This window comes from Rhinolophus hipposideros, assembly GCF_964194185.1.
Source record: "Rhinolophus hipposideros genome assembly, chromosome: 9".
Lineage (NCBI taxonomy): Eukaryota > Metazoa > Chordata > Mammalia > Chiroptera > Rhinolophidae > Rhinolophus > Rhinolophus hipposideros.
In genome coordinates, this window is record NC_138055.1 from 5,065,594 (window position 1) to 5,079,998 (window position 14,405).

General features: G+C 52.6%; 1 protein-coding gene across 4 annotated transcripts in view; it reads left to right on the forward strand.

Annotated features, from left to right (window-relative positions):
* Positions 1-14,405, forward strand: part of SCUBE1 (signal peptide, CUB domain and EGF like domain containing 1) — a 129,749-nt gene that overhangs the window by 21,073 nt on the left and 94,271 nt on the right. The gene's annotated exons all lie outside the window — the stretch shown is intronic.

The window sequence follows — 14,405 nt, forward strand, 5'->3', positions numbered from 1 at the left end:
GGGGTTAGGGCTTCAATGTGTCAATTTGGGGGCAGCACAATTCATCTCCTAACAAGGATTCTTATATACCTTCAGACTCTCATGATTCAAATATATATTTTTTAAGCCAGTTGCTTGCTGGATAAAATTGGAAAAATGTAGAACGGACAAAAAAATTAGAGCACTCTTAGTTATGCTGGTGTATTTCCTTTCAATCTTCTCTCTGCACCCAGGTAAGATTTCACTGTGGTGGTGATCAGGTGGTCAGCATGGTTTTGTCCCTTGATTTTCCCTTGGACGTCATGGGAACCTCAGGTATTTTTACCTGGCCCCATTTTCCTAGTTGCCTCATAGTCTGATAAGCGACTAATAACCTGGGGCTGCTATAACAAAGGACCAAACTGAGTGGCTTCAGCCACAGACGTCTCTTAAACAGGAAGAATTTATCTCTCTCTGCCTGGAGGCTAGACGTTTGAAGTCAGGGTGTCAGCAGGGTTGCTTCTTTCTGAGGGCTGTCTGGGAGAACCTCTTCCAGGCCTCTCCCAGCTTCCGGTAGCCTCGCTGTTCCTTCACTGGTAGGGTCGTTCTCCCTGTGTTTCCACATAGTCTTTGCTCTGTGCATTTCTATCTCTGTGTCCACGTTTCCCCTTTTTATAAGGACGCAGTCATATTGGGTTAATGACCTCATCTTAACTCGGTCATCTGCGAATACCGTACCTCCCCAAAAAGGTTGCATTCACAGATACTGGTGGTGAGGACCTCAACATCTTTGGGGGGGAATAATTGGAGCTATAACCAAGGTGGTTTGCAGCCTAGAGCAGGAGGAACACCTCATGGCTGAAAGCACGTGGTCTCTAAATAAGTGCCGGTCCCCTAAGCACTCGTCTGCCACTGGCTGCTTAGTAACCTGGGGCACGACGGCTGGAGCCCAGGGCACGAGACCATGGACTTGGCAGGAATGGGGCAGTGGCTGTGGCTATGGGCCAAGCTCTGGGCCTTCGTCACTTGTCATTGACGAAGGGGGGATGTGAACAGCAGCTGTCTCATGGCTGTTGTGGGCAGTAACCGAGATTATGCATGGACGGCTGACAAGTGAGCCCAGCAAAGGGTTCCCAGGACTCGTAGCTGTGACTGTCATCGGACCTCTGAGCCTCGGACTTCCCCACTGTAACCCAGGGACCATGATGCTGCCTCCGTCACCAGGTTTGTGGGAGGATGAAGTGACTGGCACTTAGTAGGTACAAATAATCAACCAACAGGCATTAGTATTACTCTAGGTGACCTGGCCACCCTTTTGGGGTTGGACATTTAGATTGTTTACTTATTTTGTTTGTTTGTTTGTTTGTTTGTTTTTACTATCAGAATCTAGAGGTGATTCTGGAAATGAATCTTTTTGTTCCTTGTTTCCCCTAGTTTTCCCTTAGCAGTTCTTCCCAGAAGTGTGACTCCTGGGTCAAAGGATCCTTTGGCTTTTTTATGGCTTTTGGTGCAGTGCTTCCTGAAAGGAGTGGGCACCCCTTCCACTGTGCCCGCTTGGGTGCTGGTGCATGGCATAGGGAGCTGGGTGTCCCCCGTACTTGTTCCTCTTTGTGGTGTATTACCTGCGATTCCCTGCCTGTTTTTGTTTAATGCCTGCTGGATCTCAGATGAGCTTGTTATGAGAAACAGATCTGTGAACATGTAATGACACCCACAATAAGTGCTAAAACGGACGTCTGGGCAACAGGCTTTTGAAGCCCAGAGGGACCTGCGAAGAGCTGCCCTTGCATGGAGTGACGGTGGGGGGAGTGCTAAAGAGAGGGGGTTGCCCTGAGCAGGATCTCCAGATGTTGGGGAGCAGCTTGCTGAGGTGAGGGCACAGCCAGTGTAGACAGCGGGGCGGGGGGGGGGGGAGGGGGTGGCAGGAATGGTGGGAGGTGGGGCTGTGGAAATAGGTGGAGCCTTTAATTAGATTGTAAAGAACTGGGGTTGGAATACAACTATTGTGCCAGAAACCGAGTTAATTGTCATCCAAATGTTATGTATTGAATCCTCCCAAAGCATAAGCCCTCAGCTTTACCAGTTGTTTGCCCCTTTTTCAGATGATAGGGAGTAATCCATTTGTCCATGAAGGCAGAGCTGACAGTCCCTTCGAGACAATAGGCAATATCACCCAGTGGTCAAGAGGACAGACCTTGGGGATGGCCAGTTCTGGGCTCCAGTCCTGGTTCTGTAAGTTACCAGCTGTGTGACCTTGGCCAGTCGGTTCACCTTCATGCCTCAGTTTCCTTGCTTGTGAAATGGAATTCGCAGTCCCTGTCTTTTAGGGTTCTCACAAGATTGAATGAGATCGTGGGTGTGTAGCAGAGTGCACTGAGCCCTCCGAATGAAACAGGCGTCCATCTGGCCACCGACTTTCAGAAGAGATGTATTGAAATGGGCTGGTTTGACGCCCCTGAGACCTCATGGGGTCCAGAGCCTTCAGTCTGCACTCCCTGGCCTATGTGGAACCCAGGCTGCCCTCCTAGCCACAGCACCCCACCGGTGTCTGTAAAGCCCTGGGTCCTTGGCTGGGGCAGGTATACCCAGTGCCTCCATACTAACAGTGGAGCCTGTGTGGGTCTTTGTTTCAAAAACATGATTTTCACAACGGATTCTTTTAGACTGATTAATTTAAAGAACTGGGTAAGGCTTCCCCTACCCCCACCTCTGAGCACTGACTACAACTGCGGACGGCTGTACGTCACACACATGGCAGCCGAGAAAAGGCTCTCTCTGTTGCCCCCTCTGCTTTTGGCGAAGGGCAGACCCTTCCCAACAGACTCTTTTTGTCTGGGCTTTTTCCTTCTCACGACAAAACTCCGACTCTAGAGAAGTCAGACCGTGGTTCCATCCGGGCGGGAACTGCACTGACCACGTGACCTCTCAGAGCCTTAGCCATAAAATGCCGTCGGAATGAAAATGCCAGGTACAGTGTCGCGATCCCAGAGGCTTGATGAATGTTGGAGGAAACAAATACCGCTGTAGGAGGAAGCTGGGCTTGGAGTGTGACAGTGTAGCCTCAGAGCCTGGCTTCAGGACCAGTTACTCAAACTCTCCAAACGTGAGTTCTCCTGACTCTGAAACGGGTGGGTAATACCTGTGACAGTTAAATATGAAAGTGGATGTGGAAAGCTATGCGTGCTGGTGGAAAATTCTGCAGGTGCCAGATATTGTCATCCTCTGGGTGCAGAGGTTTCGAGCTGGCAGCCCCCGGCCCTCACCCAGCCTGTACCCTTGGTTCGTCCCCACGGTTTTGTCATCATCATCGTCATTGCATGATTTGTCAATGTTTAAAAACCAAAGGATATCATACAAATATCCAACATTGTTCCTGCTTGGTCACCGTCACCTGGCCCCTGACATTTGTGAGGTTTTGTCAGGAGTACAACGGAAGCCCCATGGCTACATATGTAAACGTCAATACGAAGTTTCAAAACTAGAATATATTGAACGGAGTCTACCTTGACAAGTATTCTCTCCTAATAACCTGGGAAGCTAGACTGGGATTTAGAATTCCAGGACCCTTGGAGTTTGTACCCGAAAGTGGTAGTGTGGGCAGTGCCCACTCCCACCCCCTTCTCTCGCCCCTGGCTCCATCCTGGGACACACCCCGGAATGTGCAGGCACTGTCTGTTTGCCCTCAAACCATCTTCTCTTTTGCTACTGCTTGGTCCTAAGTGTCATCTGTCCCTCAGAGAACAGACAGGTGTAGAGCCGTTTGGACAGGGAATTTTAGGGTCTCAAGTATCCAGAAAGTGGTCTAGAAGGTTGGGTGTGGGTTCCAGGTGTACATGACCCCCTGTGGAGTTCCTACTCCAGAGGGAGGGCTGCAGCCATAGGGTGGGCAGAGGAGGGACGCCCAGAGGCAGGGGCGCCTCTCTGTCTCGGTGGCTACTGGTGGCAACTGGCGGGAGCTGTGCTGCAGCTGTCCCCTTTGAGTTGGGGTGGACTCTCCTGTTTGCTACGAGCCCCACCACTCCCTGCTGCTCACAACCCATCAGCTTTGGTCGTTTAACTACCTGCTGTATCTCAGTAGGAATCGTGTTGCCTGATGAAGCATCCAGCGGAAGCCTGCCCTGATGGGTGCTGGCAGCTGACTGATGGTTGGAAGGTTTTCGTTGTCTTGTACAGTCCTGACCAGCTCTGGTCAGCCACTCTCTGAGCCCCACCCCACAACCCATCACCCACCGGGGACAGTTAGGCCCATTTGCCTCTCCTGTTGTTCTGTCTCCAGAAGTCTGGGCAAGAGTCTTGTCCGGTTGTAACATTCCACCCTCAACCACCATTGAATTCCAAAGGGATGATGGCTGGACGAAATCCTGATTAGTAGAGTTTGAAAAGCATTCGGAGTTAATTAAGAGAAACGAGGCTGATGGCTTAAGGATTATTTTCTTGCTGAAATTTTCACAGTTGAACCTTTTCTTTTCTTTTGAGCAAACGAGATTATTTTCTTGTGGAGATGGCTGTCCTGGAACTGTGTCCTGGAGGGTGGCCAAATCTGGCCTCCGGGGAGCAAAACCCTCTCTCTATTTGACATCTTTATTGAGGAATTTCTCAAATATAACAGAAAATGACACCGGAGGGAATTGAAACCATGATGAGATCCTTGCTCAACCCCAAATGACTGCTTTTAGCATTGTAATTACTTGAAATAGCAGTAGTTCTGTTTGAAAAATATTATTCCAAACGCCATGCAATTGGACATAAGAGCAATATTTAGGCTAATAGAATCCGATTTTTTTTTCATCCTAAATGAAAACCAGCAGTGGATAATTTTTTCCCGTCTCCACAAAGCAGGGCTCCTTTTTCTCTAAAGCCATTAGTTCACTTAGCCAGATGTTTTCTTCCACCCCAGTCTCTACCTTGACTTACTGAAAAATATATCTCTCACGTTGCTCACAGTTTGAATTTTGGACTTGGTGGCTTGGCACTTTTTGTTCCCTGATGAAGAGAAGTCATCTGTAGCCAGGTTGAGCAGGAAAGTTGTTTTATTAACCAGATCACTACTTCCCCATTAATGTTTATTGAGCACCTACTATTTGCCTGGCTTTGCGCTAGGTAGACAGCTCCACTTAGGTGAGATGAGGGGACTTTGGTTGAATCTCTGCTGTGTGCCCAGAGTTGCCCAGAATGCTGTGCTCATGTCCTCTCATTTAGTCCTCACAGCATCCATGGGCAGAAGCCATTGGTATCCCTGTCTTACAAATGTGGGAACCGAGGCTCGGAGAGGGAGAGTGACCCACATTAGGTCACACAGCCAGCAGTGGTAGAGCTGGGAACAGAGCCCAAGACTGTGCATTTCTTTGCCAGTTCAAGCCCGTAAGCCACTGCCCACCCCCTGCCCCATGACTCCGGGAACAGTGCCAACTCTGGGAAGCTGGCTGGGTTCAGGAAGGGACTTCCTTTGGCGGGATGTTAACATATGCACCCCCTGCAAGTTTGGAAGTCACTGAGGGCATCCAGAAATCCCAGTATCTGCCAAGCCAGGCTGGCGCGAGGCATGCCAAAGGGCAAAGGGCAGTCACTCCCGAGAGTTCACCCACCGGCGGGCACCTCCTCCCCACAGCTTAGACTGCCTCCCCAGGCCAGGCAGGCAGGAGCTTCCCGCCCACGTGTGTTTGGGTCGCCCTCGAGCTTCCTTCCAGACATTGTCTTAGCCCCATTAAGACAAGTGTCTTAGCCCACTCGGCTCCCTTCACTCACAGCAGCTCCCAGTTCATCACCCGTTAGCTCACAAGGCCCCTCAGGCCGGGGCCCTACCAGCCTCTTCGCCCCTTCTCTCTCACAGAGGTGCCCTCTGGCCCAGCCTCCCTTAAACCCATCGAGTCCCTCTCCAGGTCCCTGCTCATTACAGCTCGCCCTGTGACCCCTCACTGAGCCTGGGCCTGGTGAGGTCCCGCGCGCTCGTCATTTGAGGCCCAACCCGCATCCCCTTTTGCTCCAAAGTCTTCTGTGACGCGTTATATACACCTCCACTGTGGCTCTGTGCTGGGGTCCCCTCTTCCTCCCCTGAAAGCAGAAGTTGTCTCATTTGTCTCTTCGTCTACCTCTTTGCGCCCTAGTGTGTGTCTGGCATGTTGTAGGCATATGATAAATATTTGCAGAATGAATGAATAAACGAATCTGCAAAAGCGCCTGTAGCCTGGGTCCTCCATCCCAGCGAACCCCCACCTGGCACATGCAGAGATGAAGGTGAATTATACGGGGCATCTGTCGCAGGACTCCCAGGTGCGTGAGAAAGGCATATCCACGACTCGAATGACAGATCCTCTAATTCGCAGTGACACTAAAGCCTTCCACCTCGTCTTCATGCATTTGTTTATTACAGCAAATTGTTCGAGCACCTGCCACGTTCCAGATCCAGTGTGACGTGCTAAAGATACAGTGAGTGGTGAACAAAAGCAGAAACGTCCCCACACTTAGGAGCTTACGTAGTAGGGGAGAAGCCAGTAACCGTGGAGCTCACTAAAGTCAGCTCAGTCAGGCCAACTGCAGTGAGAAATACTAAAACAGAATAAAGTGATAGACCGTGATGGGGGTGCTGGCGTCGGAGAGGATGGTATCCTAATACTATCGCTGCATGAAAAGCCACCCCGCACTTGGTTGTATAAAACGCCCTTTGATTCTGCTTGCGGATTCTATGCGTCAGGAATCCAGGCAGAGCTCAGTAGGGACGACTGGTCTCTGTTCCACGTGTCTGGGGCCTCAGCTGGGAGGACGTGATGGCAGGGGCTGGAATGGTCTGGCTGCTTCTTTGCTGATGTCTAGTGGTCGATGTTGGCTGTCGGCCAGAACACTAGCGAGCAGCCTGCCCTACGGTCTTTCCACGCGGGCTGGCATGGGCTCCCTCACAGCATGGAGGCTGGGTCCCAGGAGAACCAGACACGAGTGCACGGAAGTTCTACAGTCTAGCCTCAGCAGTCACTTCCCCCACTCTCCACCAGTCAAGGCAGTTACAAAGGTCTGCCCACGTTCAAGGGGAGGGGACACGATGAGGGGGCCTCAGAGAGGAGGAGGAAGCCGCTCTTTCAAAATCTAGGGGAGATCTTTCCTCCTGGCAGAAGGGAAAGGACAAGTGCAGAGTCCCAAGATGGGGACAAGCTCCTTGAGTCTGGCAACAGGTCAGTGTGCCTGGAGGGGTCAGGAGGGAGAGGGAGGGAGTGGAGATGAGGTTGGGAAGTGGCAGGGCTGGGTCACAGAGGCCCTGGAAGGGCGTTGGGATTTTATTCTAAATTAGCTGGGAAGCCATGGACATTTTCACCAGGGATTGACATAGTCTGATTGACATTTTAATTAAAAGGGATTTGCTTTTTGGCTGCTAAGTAGAGGATGTATTACAGGGAATAAGAGAGATCACTGTGGTGGCCTGGGTCAGAGATGTGGGTGGCCGAGTCCAGAGTGACAATGGCGGAGGTGATGAGAAGTGGTTGAATTTAGAATATAATTTGCAAACAGAGCCAACAGGCGTTGCTGATGGATTAGATGTAAGAGCTATGGGGACGAGGAATCGAGGCTGACTGCTAGCTTCTTGCCTGGAATTTCTGCCGGCTGTGCCAGGTTAGGACAAATTTTAAAGGGAGGAGAGGGGTAGACTCAAGAGTCAGTTTGGCCAAGTTCAGTTTGAGATGATCAACAGCCATCCAAATGGAAACAATGTACAAGTTCAGAAGTCTGGAGTAGTCAGGGCAGGGTGGGGGTGGGGGTGGAATGAGATCTCAAGCTCCTAGATGGCACTGAAAGCCGGAGATCCTAACATTCACTCGTTTCATAAGGATTTCATGAGTTCCTGTCCTGGGCTGGGAGCCCGAGATTAGGAGATGGATGACGTATTACCAGCCTGCCCAGCTTGGAATCCTGGCTCCATCACTTACTTACTGGGTGGCCTGGAGCAAGTCACTTCTCTTCTCTGGGCTTCAGTACCCTCACCTGTCGGGTGGGGTTAATAGCAGTGCTTCTTTGACAGGGACATGCAAAGACCGAATAAGCTAAGCTTTGTAAAGCACACACCACAGTGCCCTGCAAAAGACAAGCGCTCAACAGACGTGAATTAGCTAATTATCATGTACTCCTAGTGTGCAGAGTCAGGACACTTTTTAGAGGAGATGGACGCACTTTCTGAGCTGGCAAAGATGCAGGGGACGAGCCTGGGTTCTGGGCTGCTTATGAAGCCCTCACGTCCCACCTGGGGCTCCTGCCTGGGGCCCCTGTGCGCCACCCACCCAGGCACAAAGCTCTCCCAGCCTCTTGCATTGGTTCTTGTGCTCATTCATTGACATGGGGTCACCCGGCATCCGGGCTTCCACTCCCAGCTCTGCCGCTTACTCGTTTTGTGACCTTGGACACACGTCACCTCTTCCCGAGTTTGTTTTGTTCTCTACAACATGGGCAGATCCCTGTCTGTGAGTGTCAGAAAGGAGGTGGACCAGCAGGTGACATCAGAGGCCACCACGCAAAGGGAGGAGAGGAGAAGAGAGGGATTTAGGGACTCCAACGGGGCCCAGAAGCCCAGCTGCGCACGTGGGAGGAAGTCCCCACGGACGCTCAGATGTTTCCTGGCATAGCAGTCATGGCTCTCCCTGGGCTGGGCCGGTCCCTGCCTGGATGAAAGGGCCGCACCGCCGCCCCCTTTCTGAAGGCATCCCCTTGCATCTTGGAGGACAGCTGGACACAATGTGTTGCTCCCTTGAACCCTTAATGAAGGCTCGAGTTGCCTCTGTTTATTTGTCTTTATACTTCAACAGCTCAAATGCGTTTCTTGCTGGGGGAACGAAATGCTGACCATTTCAATGTGAAACTAAACAGCTTCGGACAGTCATATAGTTACTCCATAAACACCAATGTTCTTTAAGGTAAACTTGAGAGATTCCTTCCTGTTCTTTTTATTTACGCCCCCTGCACCCCCTGCCCCATTCTTGGCCCACATTCAGGTGACCTAAACACGCTTGGTTGGAGGGATTTGCTGTCGAAGGACAAGTCAGATTCAGGTCCGCCTCTCCTCTCGGCTTTTAGCAACTTTAATCTGATGGAAATTCTTTGGCCTGAGAAAAAGAAACACATTGGATGCTGTGTTCGTCTTTATAAACGGACTTCCTTCTCTCCCCAAATCGCTCCAGAACCAGGGAGCTCCTGGAGTCGGGTGTAGGGAGGTAGACCGTTGGAGCCTCAGGCAGGGGTGGACTGGCATCCTACAGCCTCATGCCTGTGGCCAGCTCAGGACTGGGGACAGGCCTGGGGTGTGGGCAGAGCAGCAGGGAGCTTCTTACAGCAGGGGCCAGGCGGGTGCTGGGGGGAAGGGGCCGTGGGCCAAGAGTCGGGACTTGCTGGGAACCTTGGGAAACTCCCTGCCATTCTGTGCCTCAGTTTCCCCATTATGTGTAAAATAAAGGGATGGGATTCAACAGTGGTTTTCAGATCTCATGAGGTTTTGTTCATGGCAGCAGAGCGGGGACTTGGAAATCAGACACGTCGAGCCTTGGCTCCCAGCTGCCTTCTCAGCAGTGGTTTGGGGCAAATCTCACTTTTCTCACCCCGGAAGGAGGTGCAGTGGTGTTCCCGGAAGGGGACTACCCCCAAGTGGCCTGTGTGGAAGCGTGGGGGCACAGGAAGGCATCAGGGCCGTGCTCGGCCATCCCTCCGTCCCGCTCTCCCTCTGGTGTACGTTCACGTCAGGGGCTGTGTCGCCGTATGAGGCCTCCCTGCCTATTGGTCAGACTGAGCTGAATCCACCTCTGAAGAGGTCTCGATTTGGTGGCTCAGGGCAGAGAATGCCAAATCCATAAACAGCAAAGAGAAACACCCAGTTGCAAAGGGCAGGCCAGGCCAGCAGACACTTTCCTTCATCTTTCTTGTTTGTAGTCTGTGTGCCAAAGACTTGGTCAGAACTCTGAGAAATAAACAAAAAATAAGTGTCTTGTGAAGGCTCTTTAAAAATATTCTACCACCAGAACATATGCCCCAAACCAGAACTGAGCCATGTGCCTAAAAAGGGGCATTATCTACAAATAAGGGTGTCCCAGAGTCTCTGGCATAGCACTCCCTCTGCCAACAGTCTTGCTTATTTTGGACTGGCCTGGGCCCTGGATGGCGTTTGGGGTCACCCTGGACGTTGGCTGGGCCTGGCTGTGTCTGAACAGACGCTGCAGTGACCCCCCCTCCCCAGCACCAGCAGGCCTGGCCCTGGCTGTTTGTAGTGGCCATTAGCCAGCCCTGTGCATGGCCTGCCCCAGCATCCCTCCCTGTCACCCACCTTGTCCCAACCACATGCAGCTGGAAATAACCGGCTGGCAGAGATGCCCTGTGCCCGGCTGGCATGCCTTGCTTTTTGGGAGGTCGGTAATGATGGCAGCCACCCAGCGGCTTGGTCTGGGGTCTTTAGCAAGACCCCAGGTGCTACCTTAACAGTGGGAGAGGATCTCACAGGCCACCTTGGCTTATCCACTGGCTGCCAAGGGGTCAGATGCTAGTGAAGTCATTTGGGACAAGTCTTGGTAGAGGCCCCTCTGGGTAGGATCCGCCGGGGTCCCCTGTTGCTGCTCGGCAGTCTTGCCTCCTCAGCTGGCAACTGGCCCCTCGTGACCAGGACACTGCCTGCCACTCCAGCCTCGCCTCCTCTCAGTACGAATATTCAGCCTGCCCTCAGGCACCTCATGCCCTCTGTGCTTCCCTCTGCCTGGAGAACCTTCTGTCTCCCCCTACCTGTTCCCAGTGCTGCAGTTTGTCCTTAGTCACCACTCCCTTGGCCCTCCTGGGCAAGATAACTTGCTCCCCTCCCTGCATTTGGACTGACCAGGATCACCATACTTATCATGCAGAGCTGAAAAGGTCTGTTTACTTATCCATCTTCCACACGTGTAATAATTATACAGAAACACTCAGAGAAATCAATAGAAAAGACAGAAAATAATTCCGTCATTAGCTTGCCACCCCAACAGGTCAACAGTGTTTTGTGTCCTAACGTTCTTGTCCTGTATCATCTGTGTGCAGACCTGACTTCATATGGTTACGATCGTGCATTGGTGTTTGTGTGCTGCTTTCCCGCCGGTGTTCTGTCAGAGCTTTTCTCACTGTTGATGTGTAATCGTGTAGCCGAGATGTGGGACTGGAATCAAAGACCAGGATGTGGGAGCCTGGCAGCCCGTGGGTGCTGAGTGAGAGCTGCTGCGGCAGCTGTCTGGTTAGAGTAACAGAAATGCCTCGGAGAAATGATTTGTAACCTCTGGGTCAGCAAATGCCCCCTGAGTGCCCATGTCTGCGAGGTCAACGGGTCCTGAGATGATGTCAACATGACTCCCACCCTTAGGGAGCTCTGGGCTGTGTGCAGAAATACTCCCAACATGGCGTCCTTGGTGTAATTAATAGGAAACGAAGTATTTGGAGCGGGGGTGGGGACTGACTTGCCCTGCCAGGAATGAGTGAAAGGTCATCAGTTGGGGGTGGAGGTGGGGTCAGGGGAGGAGGGACGCCATGTGCAAAGCCTAGAGGTGGGGAAGGCTCAGGAGTAGACAGTGGTCTCTGTCAGCAGAGCCAAGAGCCCTAAATGCTCTCCGGGTCTGAGACCTGGAGATTTAAACCTGCAAATGTAGCAGTGTCAGGGAGTGGGGACAGAGTCCCAGAGAGCAGTTTCTGGGCTCTTGGCCTCATGTGGAGAGGTACTGGCTTGATTATTAGATGGCCATCAGCTGTGATCAGATGGCCATCCGCTGTGGCTGGGTGGCCAGCAGCTGTGACTGGTTAGCCATTAGCCACTAATATAACTGCCGTGGCGACGCGAGGGAATTGGTTGGTGGGTTGGTTGGCAGAGAAGTGGACAGCAGATTGCGCCTAGCAAGTGGGGTTAGCAGACGTGGATGGCGGATTGTGGAGCGTGTGGATCCTACTTCCTGTGTCTCGCCCGGCCGCCCGCGAGACTGGGGTGCAAGAAGACCCCTCATTGGGTACTGACAGATGTTTGCTTTTGTGTCTCCAACCCAGCCGCCAGCGAGACTATAGTGGTATGACTCCCCTACTATGGCTCCGTGGGTGTTCCTTTTGGGCCTCACCATGTCCTGCGTTCTTATGTGGGGAGCGGGACCAGAGACACCGCATGACACAGGGGTCACCTTTGGCTGCATATTAGGCACGTCACGGACTCAAGCCTGGCTCCCAACCCCTCTTTCAACAGCCACTAGGTCCCCACAAGCTGCTCCAACCTCACCACACACAGTCACGTGCACACACATGCATGCACACACTGCATCTCACCACCAAACCCACCTTTCCTTGCGCTGCTCCTCACGCCGCTTAGAGAGAGGCTCCCCCATCCCGGCTGCTCACCCCAGTCAGCAGCTGATCTGTATCGACCTCACTACCTCTCCCGCCGGACGGGCAGCTCTCTCGGGGCAGGCCTTGACCCCATGTTCGCCGCTTATTCCCTGCACTAGTGCGAGGCCTTGCGTCCTTGTTGAGTGAGCGAGGGAGTGAATGAATGAATGCATGTGGCTACTCATGGATGTTCTCTGGGGGAAGATGTAGGCGTAAGAAGATGACTTCAGTTGAGGCAATTGCTCATGCAAGCCATGCAAGCTCAGTTTTGGGGGGGAAATCAGATTAATGGGGTCCAGCAGTGAGGGAAGTGTAAAGCTCACGTCTTTGACCCACAATGTGAAGGAAATAATGCCTAAAGTGTGAAGGGCTGTGGCTGCCCCGGGTCCCTTTCTGGGGAGATTATTAACAGGGTGGAGTAGAGACAAGTGCATGAGGGACAGGGTGGGGGGGTCACCTGCCGACCAGACGGACAGCAGGTAAGAAGGCCGGTCAGGACTGGGGCCCAGCACAGAAAGCGCACTGACAACTTTCAGTGAGGAAAGGTGGAAAGGCCACGTACAGAGTGACTCATTACACCAGGAGGAAATCGGCACACGAAAAGAGGAACAAAACAGACGTTCATGATTGTGCTTGTAGCTAGAGTGTAGGATTATTGATTCTTTTTTTTAACTGTTTTTCAAAATTCCTCGTAAATTCTAATGTTTAAATAACCAGTTTTATTGGGAAAGTGATGGTAGCCACGCTAGGTTCTTGAGGGGAGGGACGCCATGGAGAGGAACTTGAGCTGGAAAGGATGGGCTTGGCCATGGGGAGGCCTGGTGGTCTTTCCGGTGCTCAGCGAAGCTCAGGTCCCATGTGCCGCAAAGCCCCCTGGTGCCCACGCTCAGCCCTCCACCTCTGCCCTCTTGCAGCCACTCTCTTACCTGTGTTGACTCTCTTGGCACAAAATCATTTCTCAGTCGTGTTGCGGCCACATTACTCCCCCCCTCCCCCCGGGCCTGTTAACGAGGGGCTGCTGAGTGGGGGAAGGAACAAGCCAGCTCACAGGCAGCCCTGCTAAGGAGCCATCGCAGGATGGGGGCAGGAGGCCATGCCTCTGGGGTGTGCTGGGGCACCCACACTCACGAAGAACTACCGCGTGGGTGCTGGCGGGGAGGAGGTAGAGAGTGGGTCTCCGGGAAGCTCCCACAGTAGCCTGGCAAGTGGAAAGTCCTGGCTTTTACCCTCACCAGTTTGGAAGGTCGAAGAAACTGCTGAATTAATCGGGAAGAATTGATGCCCAAAGGTTCAGAATCCCAGGCAGTACTTCCCAAGGCTGGGAAATTAATGCTGGGAGTGAGTCATTTGATCTGGCTGGAGTCAGGCGTGATGGAATGGCCAGAGGACCCGGGCCAACCAGGGCGGCCTAGGGGGCTCCTGGGCCCTCCTGGGCTCAGTGGAGTTTTTCCCAAGGCAGCAGGTTGCCCTGCCCACCCCACGCGCAGGCCCGTGGAGGTAATCACATCCAGCTGGGCCTGGTTTATTTCTGAGGCTGTTCGTCAAGACTGCTGTCAGAGCATTTCCCCTTTCTTTTCTTAGAGCTTCTCGCTTTGGTTCCATGATTTGTTTGTTTGGTTTGCTTCCCTTCCCACTTTCCAGTCCTCCATTCTTATCCCCATCAAAAGAAATTTTTAAAAACTCCAGTGCCTCCCACAGATGTCCAACCAGGATCTCATTCACAGCTGTACTGTCAGAGGCCCAAGGGTGGGGAGGAAAAATCATCCAGTTCCCATCCTGGCTCTGTCACTCCCGCATTGGTGACCAAGGGCAGGCCACTTGGTGCTCAGAGCTCCTGGTTATGACACTGCTCCCGCCCAGGCTGATGCTCATGAGACAAGGGGATGAGCGTGCCTGGCACACAGCAGGGGCTCAGGAATGTGGGTGCCCTTCTGCAGCCTCCTCTCCTTCCCACACTTGAGAGACTAAAGGAAGAGCTGGTCTTGCCATAAGTGGCCTAGACAGAGGTTATCGAAGTGTCATTTAGAGGTCACCGCACTGTCTCCAAACCCTGACCCCTCCATCTGCTTCCTGGAGCACTGCCCAGTTAAAGAGGCTTTCCTTTC